The sequence below is a fragment of the Cricetulus griseus genome, chromosome 3, assembly GCF_003668045.3.
Source record: "Cricetulus griseus strain 17A/GY chromosome 3, alternate assembly CriGri-PICRH-1.0, whole genome shotgun sequence".
Taxonomy (NCBI): domain Eukaryota; kingdom Metazoa; phylum Chordata; class Mammalia; order Rodentia; family Cricetidae; genus Cricetulus; species Cricetulus griseus.
This window is the reverse complement of record NC_048596.1, coordinates 253,222,339-253,236,064: the sequence shown is the minus strand read 5'-3', so window position 1 is coordinate 253,236,064 and position 13,726 is coordinate 253,222,339.

Here is a 13,726-nt window from a genome sequence, read left to right as displayed (position 1 = left end):
TTTTGCAGCATAAATAAATAAATGAATATATGCTGCTCAGTACAAGGTCATTCTTGAGTGTGCGGTGCTAAATCATATGTAAGTCACAGAGAGTGCTAGGCAAATGCCCACCTACTGAGCCACACCCCCAGGCCTTTATTTTAACTATCTGAAAGTAAAGCATTAGACTTGAAACAAATTCTGCCTGGAAACAGAAGATTTTGGCAAGCTCTGTGATCTTTAGAGAATTCTCTGCCGGCTCCAAAGCCATGAGAAAACAGTCTCTGGATCAGCTTCAGTAAATCTTGCTTACTTTCACCCAAACACACTTTCTCTTTGTCTCTTGTGGATGTGACAGTGAACATCTCTCTAGAGTCAAATGACTTGCCTTCGACGTCAGTCAGAAAAGCCTGTGAGACACAACTCACCTGTATTATGAAGAAAACTCAAACAAGATATAACCTTTCCTTTCATCTATAATAAGGAGTTTTGTTCTAAAGAGATGGGGAAAATGATTATCCATAGAATCTTCTTCCACTCTTCCCCTTGGGTTGAGGCTTTATGCCCTGTAGAAGTAACTTGAGCAAGCCTACCCTAGCCTCACCTGCAGGCAACATAAACACAACCTGCAGTTAGAGAGCCAGAGAGGGTCTACAAGCCTGTGTTGGGGACTGGCTGCACACATGAAGAGCTGTGGACATGCTGTCCTTTGCCTAGGGACCAAAAAATGACTTGTTTCCCCAGGAACAGAACATGGGGGAGAAAATCTGATTTGATAGAAGCATTTTTAGTGTTTCAGGAAGATGCAGAAAGCTATGAGATTTCCTGAGATTGTCTATTGCCAAGGAGCACCTTAACCCCACCGTACATACGCGCATGCACACACACACACACACACACACACACACACACACACACACACACACACGTGCGCACTCGCACATGCGAACACACACTGTCCTGTGCATACACTGCTCTGTTCCCTTCTATTGGTTGGGGGTTGCCTTCCATACTTCCATACCAAGCTTCTGTATCTCACAGCACTTGTCCCTTTGAGGTCAGGTGTATTGTCACACAGGGTACAGAGGAGCTAAAGCAGGAGGCTAATCAAACACAAAGGGCTCCTTACTAAATAGATATTGTGGTTCACATAAGTTTGAATCCAGCCTGGACTACATGTTGAGCCCTAGTCTCAAAAACAAAAACAGATTGTTTTGTGTGTGTGTGTGTGTGTGTGTGTGTGTGTGTGTGTGTGTGTGTGTGTGTGTAAGAAGGCTTGGATTCTACCATCTCCCTCTCCATCCTGCCCCCAGCACTTCTTGAATCTCACCTGGGACTTTCCTGAGATGCTAGACCTCAGCAGAGCAAGCCAATGATTTGTCATGGTCATGGACGTGTGTGTGTGTGTGTGTGTGTGTGTGTGTGTGTGTGTGTGTGTGTGTAAGTGCATGAGAGGCTTGTGAGACAGATACCCATGAGGACTGGGTTGAGACTGCAAGACTTGTTTTCCCCTCTCAGTCAGGCCAGAACTGAATTCAGGAGCATGTGCCAAGCCACCCTGTCCTCTGTAATAATAAGTGCCACATCTACTTCAGGCTGAGGTTCTGGGAAAGAGGCAGCTGGGAACAGAGAACCGGCTCAACATTCCCCAAGCCAGGCCAGTGGGCCCTGCTCCACGCAGCTCCCTCGAGAGCACTTGTTTACTTGTGGTTCACATCCCTTGGTGTGCTACTTTTACTTCAAATCCGAGAGAAGGACAAAAGGCACCAAACGTGATGCACATTCTTGCCATAGTTCTCATCCATTGAGAACTCCAGAGTGTCAGGACTCTGTGGGAAAGGCTCTCCTCCAGAGACCTGCCCGCACCATGCCCCCTGCCACCACCGATTTCCTAATTACTGTGGTCTGGAGGGCTTTGCCTTAGTCGTAGATAAGGTCATCATTCTTGGCTGTTTGCTGGTCAAGTTCAAATTCTTCTCAGGTTCACATCAATCATTCCCACAGACAATCAAAACATTGCACATAAAAGAATATGTTGTCTTTGGTCTGAGTGTGTAAGGCTTCTGTCTGTGGAAATGCATGTATTTCTCGACTCCATCTCCCACCCTCCTCTCCCTCTCTCCTCCTACCTTCAGTTTGTGCGCTCTCTCTCTCTCTCTCTCTCTCTCTCTCTCTCTCTCTCTCTCTCTCTCTCTCTCCTCATTCTGGCCTTTCTTGTTTACCCTCTCTTCCACATTTCCTTCCCTCTCCTCCTTGTCTTTCTTACTTTTCTCTTCTCCTTTTTTCTCTTCTATCATGTCTCTCTCTCCATCTGTCTTTGTCTCCTCTCTTTCTTTTGCCATTTCTGTACACCTTCATGTCTTTGTGTGTCTTTCTCGGCCCATTTCTTTCTCCTCTCTCCTTCTTCTTCCTACTCCTTTCTTGCCGTCTTTCCCCTCCCTCTCTTTTTCTCTCTCTTTCCTCCCTCTTTTACTTCATGTTTGTCTCCTCTCTTTCCTCTGTTTTCCTCCCCATTCCCCAAACCCAAAGCCTGCCCTCACCCCAACACTGAGCTTCCAACCCAAGTGCCCTATTCACCAAGAAGAAACCGCAGAATGGAGAACAATTAGAACAGATACGATCCAGTGATCAAATATAGCTAATTTGTACCCATAATTCTTGGGAGTTACTTGTTCTGCTTCAATTTAAAAGATAGCTTCCAGACCACATGGTTCTTTTCCATAGGGACTGCCTTTTTGCTTTTAATTATTGAGTTTTAAGAATTCCTGCTGTAATTTGGGGTTAGCTTATAATTCCTGAAAAAGAAAAAAATCTAGTCCATAAATCCTGCTGTATTCAATCACTTCCAATAATAGGCTTCTGAGGTCAAATTCACCATCAATTAGCTGTGTTCTTCACAGAGAGGGTAAACCCAGGAGAGGCACTACAGACACTGAGCCCATATCCTTAAATGGTGGTGTGGTGGGGGGCTGGAAAATCCTTGGCAAAGAGCCTCGGCTGCATAAAATGTATAAGAAGAGCCTCAAAAATAGAATGTGCGGTGAGGGAAAATGAACTCTAAATACCAAGATTTCCCCTCCCACCCTAAGATATTCCGAGGGCTCCTCTGGTTGGCAGTTGGGTAATATTATCATACTTTGTTTCTTTAATGAATTCTATGGCTTCCCCTGCCTGTGGGTTTGACCCTGGAGTTAGAAGGCAGTGTGAACTCTCATTCCCACCCAGGTGCAAGTAGTAAAAGGGATCCTGAGCCACCAGCACTGGTGACAAAAGTGACAAAGCCTGAGAACCTCACAAGATACTAGAAGACCACACACACACACACACACACACACACACACACACACACACACACACACACACATTCGCACTCTCAACAGATGCCATCTGTGTGTACTTCATCTACTTTGCTTTTGTTTCCCGTACTCGGATGCTTCCACACACAGGGTTTCACTGACCTTGGTGTGCTCCCTCACCAAAATTGTTGGCTAACTCTAATTTGTTGGAGGCAGTCAGAGAGCCTGTATTTACACGCAACCAACTAACATAGAGCCCTTACCCTAAACACAATTTGTATTGGGTGCCACACCGGGAGATACTATCTACCTGTCCTGCTAGTCTTTGGTACTGAGTCCCAGATCACTCACCCCGGCCCACAAGCCTTTGCTACCACCTCATCTGTTCCTTCCCACAGAAGCAAATCCTGCTACAAATCCCCCTGGCTTCCGCTGCCTCCTGAAAATCCCAGTTCTTCCCCTGGTCCCTTACATGGTGTGTCCCCATTTCAGGAAATGAGACCAATAACCTATCTCTGCAACAGCAATCATTTCCTGACCCATTGGCCTCGCTGCCCTTGAATGATAACAAAATTCACCTTTGAAAACACAGGTGTTTCTAGTCACACACATCAGTGACGCAGGAATTAGCTTCTCAGGAAGAGCAAGTCCACTTTCCAGCAAACTGACCAGAGGAGAGGGGGTAAGAAAGGACACTAAGATATCTTTGAAGAATAAATATAGCATATATATATATATATATATATATATATATATATATGTATATATAATAGCATCCCTAATTCTGAATGTTTTCTGTTACATTTGCAACAATGTATATATTGTAAGAACCCATCCGTTAGATAACGCAGCCATTCATAGATCTCTGTGAGAACATTAGCAATGCTTCTCTGGAAAACTATTGAGAAAAAGTATGGTGTGTGTATATGTGTGTGTATATATGTTCATATACATGTGTGTGGATGCACATGCTTGTGTGTGCACGTGGAGGCCAGAGGTGGATGGCAGATGTCTTCTTCAACTATTTTCCACCTATTTATTGAATCATATTTTTATGTATTCTTTGAGTTGTTTTTTGCTTTGATTTTGTTTTGTTTGTTTGTTTTTGAGACAGGCTCTCTTACTGAACTTGGAGCTTGAAAATTCAGCTAGACTGGCTGGCCAGCAAGTCCCAGGGACTCTCCTGTCACTACCTTCCTGGTGCCGGGAATACAGGCTTACTATACCATCCCAAACTTTTACCACAGGTGCTGGGGATCCAAACTTGGGTCCTTGTTCTTATGCAGCATTTTACCCACTCTGCCAGCACTTCCTAAGCCCCTGGCACAAGTATTTAAAGACTTAAAAAGGCACATAACCTTTGATCCAGAAATTTGTCCTTTGCGAGTTTCTTAAAGAAAAACTATAAGTAAATAACAACATGATTGTCTGGAAGTATAGTTTGTAATTGATAAAGCGAGAGAGGCAAGATCACCAAGTAAACGGCTAATAACAGAAAACTCAGAAAGCAATGGTAACATAGAATATGGGGTGCTGTTATTCCATTAAAATGTGTTAATGTTTTGCAATGTTTGGAATGAAAGTTTAGTTTAAAATTTACTGCACAGAAACTGTTATAAACTGATAGGATCAATGAACATAGCCATGTAAGCCTGGGGATGTGATCCTTCAGCTAAAAAGCTGGCTGTACAAATGTGAGGACAGGAGTTTGGATTCCCAGAATCCATGGAAAAGCTGGGTGACCATGCTGGCCCACCTACAATTCTAACTCATCTATCTATGGGAGGCAGAGAAGGAAAATTGCCTGAGCGAACTAGTTAGCCATGAGTCAGTGAGAGACTCTGCCTCAGTGTATAATGTGGGAAGTGATTAAGGAAGACACGCTACAGGAGGCTCTGCCTCCACATGTACATATATCCATCCATACATACATACATACATACATACATACATACACACATGTGCGCCACACATATACATATGCAAAAAAAAGAAAAGAACTATGTATAACTCAGAGAATCCCAAATGAAGAGGTAAAGGACTTGTTACTGTGTGTTGTGACAAATGGAAAAGCAGTTATTAGTCAATAACGCCTTGAACACCTTAAGAGCACAAACCTCCAACCTGTGGTACCAATGCCTGTGAGGGATAACAGTAGCATCCCAGGTCTCTAAAAGGCTATCAGGGCACTGGGGACAGATATGTTACTCACAACAGGGTAGACAATGCTTATCTTTGGATGAAGAACTCATGATATTTTAAATTTTTTCTCCATTTTATTTGCTTATCTAACATGTCTACAATGACCATACTTCCTCTATACGTATAGACAATGTTTAGGACATATTTTTAAAGTTATAGAAGGAAGAGTCAGCCGGGCATTGTGGCACACGCCTTTAATCCTAGCACTCGGGAGGCAGAGGCAGGCGGATCTCTGAGTTCGAGACCAGCCTGGAAAAAACAAACAAACAAACAAACAAACAAACAAACAAAAAGAATGAAGAGTCAACTCATAAGAAGTAATGACATGCTTCAGCCAGGAGAAGAAATCATTCCAGTTTTAGTATTCCCAGATTACTGAAAATCACATGGGTATAAATGAGACTACCTTGTCTCATACAACATAGTTATTCCCACTTATCCAAGAGGGCTATGTTTCAGTACTCCCAGTAGATAATATGTTTTCTGCACAAATGTCAATATAGACTTTTAAGGTTATACCTAAAAGAAATACTTTACAGCTTCTCATATACAAATAGCCAGCTCCACCACTCTCACACTTTGGGTCCAGAACCTATGCTCAAGTAGTGCAATGCTGTGTGGTTAAACAGGTATTTAAGATAATATTAAGTGGCTGATGGATGAGGAGCATTTATAACATAGATATCCTGGACAAGGGATGTTCACCTCCAAATGTAGAACATGACAGAGTGAGATTTTTATAACACTATTCAAAAGCAGTAAATCACTGAAATCTTATTGTTTACTTCCAAAACTTTCCATTTTTTGTTTCCAGACTGCTGTTGACCGTGGGTAGCAGAATCCCAAGAAAGCAACTCCACAGAGAAGAGGAAACCTACTGATTTCTGGCCAAAGAATGAGGCAGAGTGTGGCTCCTGCTCTTTGGAAGTAGGATGGTCCCCCAGCCGGATGGCCTTGTACTTGCTGAAGAGCCCAGAGAGCAGCAGAGATACAAAGCTGGGGCCTATGGAGGAATACCAAACTGACAGGAATCCATTACTGTTACTACAAAGCTGAACCTGTTGTCTCTTAACAAACTGCTGCTCTGTTCACTACAAGCCAGCAACAGGATGGTGGCTCTCACCTGCCAGGCAGAGGCTGGATTCTGAGGGCAGAAAAGTGGACAGGACACAGATTCCATCTGTCTGGACAGATGCTAAACTTCAGCACCTTCTCACCAGATGAGGCAGAAAAGACAGTTCATGGAGAGATGGAAGCAGGTAGGATGAGATCCAACAAAAGGTTAAATTCCACCAGCTACCATGAAAGTTAAGCAGCCTGAGCCCTTGTAGAGTCCACCTCTCAGGCAATGAAAGATAATCCTACTCCTTGAGCACTTTCAGACAAATCAGCACATTGTATCACAAATTGTAGCCAAGACATCCACATCACACAAACCCCGGGTGGCATTACAAGTGTCAGGAAATTGTAATGGCTGTCCAGAAAATTGAAATAGAGTTTCAGTGCAGGAGACCTATGAGCTCAAGCTTTTTAAAGAAGAGCGTTTGACCCCCTAGGAGTGACTACATAGTGGCCACAGAGTGGCAAAGCATTGAAACCAGGAAGGAATTGTGAGCTAAGTTTGCAGACAGTGGGAAAGAGTTGGGAGCATGAGTTAGCGCATGGGTCAGTTCACAGTTAACAACGAAATACCATATGCTTGGGTAAATTAACCAGATACTGGGAACAACTTCCTCTCAAGATTTCAGGACAGAATTCAGAAATTTCTTTTTGATCTCACAAATTAGAGAACCTGCGAGTTACCCTCAACAACTGCAGCTCTGTGCCCATACGGCCGTTCTCATGCAGTTTGGCCTTTTACTTCATGTATAATTTCTATCTTTAAATTTTTTTTGATTATTCTGGGCCTCCAACGTTGCTTCTTATGTAGCTTGTAGACCTCCATAATGAAATCGTTCCTTCTTCCCAAATATGCTGCTCTTTCCAGTGAGTTCAGGTATTAGAATTCCTAATGATTCTGCATATTGGGGACAATTGCCTGGTTTAAAGATACAACAGGAGAAAGAACATCTGGAAAGAAATAGCGTTGCTAAATACTGAAGAGGAATACCTGTCAAAGGTACTTTTCCCATGGGAGAAAGTGCAGGGGTCTGAGGTGAGGAGACAGGCCTCTTGCACCTCTTTCTGTTTCACAGCTCCAGCAAGCATTTGGTGATTAAGGTGTGATGCAAGTATTTCAAATGGATCCCCCATTTTTTTCTCTCCTTCATGTTGTTAGTCTTGAAGAGCACTGGGTGTTAAAGATAAGCCAGGCTTTGAACAAAAGTTGGAACCAAGTATGACCAATCACTGTCACCCGTGCAAGGAGTCCTCTTCAATTAGCAACCTCACCCTCCTTCTCTACCCAGTCATGTCTTGCCCCATCCACCTCCAAGACAATACTTTCAATGGACAGTAATTTCATTTAAGGCCATACATGTCTATCCAGGTCTACAGTGTGCCGGGAGTTGATCGAATGTGTACCCACACTGACAGCTGCTCTCTCTGGGTGACTCCAAGAGTCCCAGCCTCCAGAAGCAGATACTCTGCTCAAGTAGCTACAACCCAGACCTTGTGCAAACCAACAGAGTGTGGGTAGTCCATTTCTTTATCCATAAAAGTGAAAACTGGCAAATATATGGCATGCTAACTCTTCCCATTCCCATGTCCATGGAGACATCATTAATCTATCTCTTGTGAGATCCATTGTGAAGTTATATCCCTTTCAACCCAGGGCTGTAAGCAGCCATTACCAGCCAACTCTATTGGCTTTTTAAATTAAAAATAAATGATCTGTGGGCTGAGGATGTAACTCAATGGTAAAGTTCTTTCCTAGAATGTACTTGGCTCTGGATTTGATCCGCAACTCTGAAAAATAAAATAAAAAATAATAGGCGTTTAATCCTGGGACCAAGCTTCCTCCAAGATCAAATGATCTATTGCTGCATTAGAGGACTGCAATGACAAAATAACATTAAGAAGGGTGTGGCAGACCTAATGATGTGTCCATCTTTCTGCTGTTAACATTAAGTGAATGCCAAACAAATTCCTTTTTTTTTTTTTATTGTATGTCTTTATGAAGTACATTAAGCATTTCTGTCCTGCCAGTCATCAGATGTCTTGGGAATTTCCTGGTCTTCTTTTATAGTCATTTAGAAATAAAGCATAAATATTTTCACTAATAGTTGCCCTACATGCAAAATTTAACCAAGAATGACTTTTCTCTGTTTTTTGGTGCCGCTTTCTGGCCTTCCTTCCACCCATCCTTCCTTTATGCTTCCCAGTCTCTAGTGACTAAGGATATATACAGTTCAGAGATAGAACACTGAGTTTGCAAGTACACAGCCCTGGATTTGATCCCAAACACACAGAGAGAACAAGGGGTGGGGGAGAAGAATGGAAGGAAGGGAGAGAAAGAAATTATCAAATTCTTTTAACATCTTGGTAAGCTAACTCTAAATTCGGTGATAAGCCCCATGCTGTTTAGTCAGGACAGTAGCACCTCTTCACATACTTTGAACTTGTTCCCAAATAAGATGTGTCATACCCGGCACAGTGGGACCTGTAGCACCAGTCTTCACTCCAGTGGAGAGACATGGGTCCCTCCTGTAAAGCATCATTTCATTGCTCAAGTGACCATATCTGATCATATTATGCAAGATCTTTTTCTTCTTCCTAATGTCATTTTTTCAAAATCTAGAAGAATCAGATGAAGACAGAAAGAAAGAACATTCCACCAGTCAAACAACTGGATGGATCTAGTAGTCTACGCATGTCGTGTTGTAATGAGAAGACAATCCCAAGTGGCGAGAACCCTTCACCTTGGTGGTTGGAACATCAGGCTGAGGGGCTCCTAACCTTAGAAAGCATAGTATGTGCTTTTTGCCTGTTACATGATGGGGAACTGATACTTTCCATGAATCTCTCTCCATAGGTCTGAAGGCTCTGAGGAGACAGACCCTGCTGAACCCATTTCTAAATCCTGGAGCCTGGGGTAGCACTCAATCCATCGCTGGTGCTTTTTGAGTGACTGGTCCTGTTAATTGTTCTTCCAGGAAGCAGACCTGGAAGTATAAAGGAGCTTTAGAAAGTGGCCTGCATCCTATCTGAGATGCATATCCCCTGCTGCTAAACAGTGAAAAGATCCCAAGAACCCTTTATTTCTCAGGACAATTTTTCTGGAAATATGAGCCAGAATATTGCTTCCAGGCTTGACTACAGTTTCTATTAGGTTGGTCCAATTTACCGCCTCTCCAGTGGGTACTTGATGTCCAGAGACATGGGGGAGGGTTGAAGAATCAACATCAGATGTGAGGACCATCCCAATCTTGGCCCTTGGGCAAAACACATCAACTTGAAATGGCAAAACCCCCAAGAAAGTTCATTAGAACATCTGGCACCTTATCAGGGATTTATCAAGCTTTCCCTGCATTGATCCAAACTCTGGTTTAATGAAAATCGCCTGTTGATGGACAATGAATGCCAAAAATATTTCCTTTTCTTTTCTTCCTCCTTTTGCTCCTCCTTCTTTCCCTCCCTCCTCAGCTTGCTCTCCTATAAATGTTAACTCTAAAATAGTGAAGAAGCTTCATATTTCTAAGCCTGTATAGACACTGTTTTTATCGAACATTTGTGCTTAGGTTAACCACTCTGTGTCAACATAAAATGAGTGTCATGGACATCCATCATTCCAGCGTGAGATGGGGAATTATGTGAGGTTGAATTACCCCCAACTTTTGCAACTGGGTTCTTGGCCAAGACAACATAACCTTTTGGTCTTAATTTGTATAAGTAAGAAAGATTTTCATATGTTTTACTGAATTTTAAGCTGGTAACTTTAAACCACTCACATGTTTCAATGAACTAATTGTTATTCCACTCTATTTGTGTGTGAGATGATTTAGCTCTAGCAGTTGCAATTATAAAATTAAAATAAAGAACTATATTCCAACAGAGTACAGCCCATCCACACAAATCAACAACCTTTGTTCACAGCCTGGGGGCAGAGGGTAATGGCTTTTGAAGCATCAAAATGTCCTCCCCATATGATTACCATATGCTCCTTTATTCCAAGCTCTCCTCTACGCCATTTGTATGCCTCAATTTTTATGATTCCTTCATTTACATGAATAAGTTACAATGTCATCCACCGAGACCAAGAAGAGGAGGTACAGTCAGAGACTAAATAAGGCACAACAAGACTTCAGGACCAGAATTCTCGGAGGTCTAAAATGGTCTAAGGATGGAAACTCAAGAGCCCCAGTGGTCTGGAAAACATGAAAGATACCAGAGTCTGGAAAGAGCAGTTAAAAGCCTAGGTCCTGGAAAACTGATGGGTGAGATTAGCAGATGGGAAAGATGAGTGGGCCAAAACCCACTCTGTTGGATCCTGCAACGGTGGCTACCTGCCATTATACATGTTTCCAAACCCATAGACTGTACAGTATCAAAAGCAAACCCTAATGCAAACCGTGGACTCCAGGGGATAATGACATGTCAGTGTGGGGTCATCGGTCGTAATGAATGTGCTGTCCTGGTTGGGGTGCTGGCAGCAGGGAGGCTGTGCACAATGAGGCATGGAAATGCTTTGTACTTGCTGCTCAGGTTTGCTGTGAATCTACAACTGCCCTAAAAACTTACTTTTAAAATCTAGTATAATCACTGGATTTTAAACAAAGATAATCTAAAATCATGCCATGTAGGGGAAGCTTGTGAGGGCGTGGTCAGGCACATCTGTAGCCAGCCCCTAAGTAGGCGTGGCTACAGCTTCCCCTACAATGCCACAAAGAACAGGTATAAGTTTGTCTAGGAGATATGGTATCACGTATGCACTATGAGATGTCCCTTTAGCAATAGAAAACTGGAGCTCATTGGTGACTACATGTATTTACTCAATGAATAATAAGTGTAAGTAAAAGCCAACTAGTCAAGTAAGAAAGTCCATTGGAATTAAATGCCAAGATAAAGTTTGGGAACATTAGACATGCCTTTTACATGGTATAAATGTGAAAAGACCTTTAGAAGTGATAAATGCCCACAAGAGAAACAGAAAAGCTCAGCCTACCTTCTGAAGTCTGTAAAGAATTTAATTGCAACCTAGCTCTGCTGAGTGCCAAGAGATGGAGCTAAGGCAGAGGATCAAAATCCATGGGCAAAGAATGTGGACAAAAGAGCAGAGGCTTCATGCTCTAGGAGCAGAGAACATATGGACCTTGACCACTAAACCTACAAAAGAGAGGTGTGATGCTTATGTTTCTCATTGTCTCATTTTTCCATCCTGTCTCTATCCCCATGTAAATTGTAGGCTATCTGGTCAACTGTCTTTATTTCATTTCTTTCCTTACTTTTAAGCTTGTTTTTCTTTAAATTTCACTGACAGTATATTTCACATTATAAAATCTTCAAATGCTATGAAGTGAATATCCCACCCAAGCTTCCCTCAGCTCCCCCACCAGAGCATTGCCTGAGAACTAGCGCCTACACATACACCTTCCTTCAGGGGCGTCCACTGGGATGAGATCTACATTTTTTGAATATATTGGGTGTTGCCCTCCCCTAAAGGGCCAGAAGTGGCTAATTTAAAAACCATAGAAGTTATAAATTAAAAGAAAGATATTGACCAAATGTAATTCTTGTGCCTCCTCTGGATCCCTGATGCAAACAAAAGAGCAGTTAGCACATTAAAAGGACATGGCTGAGGCCATATCAAATGTGAGCCCAGATGGGACATGAGGATGGCAATAAGGAGTGACATGTACAATGGATTCATGTCTGCGTACTTATGAATCCTCATGTTTTAAAGAAATAATAGGAAACCATAATGAAAGAGGTTACATAAACCCTGGGATTTGTTTCAAAATGGCACTGGGCAGGGGAGAGGGGGTAGAAATGAGACTGGAACAGGACTGACCATGAATGCGTGGATAATGGTCCTTGACGCTGCCTGGAGGATCACTGGAGCTTTGCTTTTGCATGTCCTTGGAATTTTCCATAACAAAATTTTAAAAAAAAGAAAAGAGCATGCTGCTCTGGCTGTTTCCCTGGCCCCACCTTGAATTCTTGCTGTCCTCAAGACCCGTTAAGTCCAGGACAACTGAGAAGTCTGAGGACTGGTGATAAGTTTGGCAAACAGAATTGAGAAGAGACACGGGGAGTCTAGGTGACACCGCTATGTAACCTGACAGCTCTGCCAAGATGAATGCTGGACTCTGGTGGGAACTCTGAGTGACATCCTTGCAGTGACAGCTTGGAGGCCCATGTCATCTTTGGGTAGGATAAATTCCCACATCCTGACTTAATTTGAAACATCCCTGCCCCATTGTGAAGAGGTGGAGATGTGAGGGCTTTAGAACAGCCAAGCAGGCTCTGCAAACGCACAGGGTAATTCTGCCTGGAATGTGGCGACCTGACACGCAATACTGAAGCAGATGTGGCTGGGAAGGGCCCGGGACTTTGCCCAGGAGTGTGCAGATGAGTGGAATATTTACTTTGAAAAGTAGCCTCTGTGGATGGGAAATGATTAATTCAACCATGAGGAATTTAGAATTCTACAGGGTGATGCCCTCGGGAAGAGAGGGCCCCTGTGAGAGGAGCTGATTGAGACAGCTCTGTGGTGTCCAGGCACACTGAAGTCCCTTCCTTCCCACACTCACGGGACCTGGACCGTGTGTCCAAACAGAAAAAAGTTGTGGTAAAAAGGGAGGAATGATCTGCTTACCTACTTTGAAGAAACATTTCCAAGAGAGTCAAAGTCTACAGGGTGGAAGGAAATATCTGGAATTTCTGTTAAGGAGTTGCAGTTAAAGCTTAATATCTCCAATATTAATCTCCAATTAAAGTTTAATATCCAGACTATCTAAAGAATTTCTACAGCACATCAAAAAGACAACCCAATACTGAGATACAAAAAGGTCTCAGATGTGTCTTCAAGGAACATACACAAATGCCCCTAATGCACATGAAATGATGCCAGCATCTTTGGTCACCAGGGACATGCAAATGAAAGCCACAAGGACATATCACTTTATATCCTCTGAGATGACTGCAATAATATTGTTTTAAACATGGAAAACGAGTACTGGTGAGGATGTGGAGAAATCAGAGCCCTCACACATGACTGGAGGGAGCTTGGGATGGCACAGCTGCAGTGGGAACAGTATAATAATTCCCCTAAAACCAAAACATAGAATTACCATGTGAATTCTGGGACA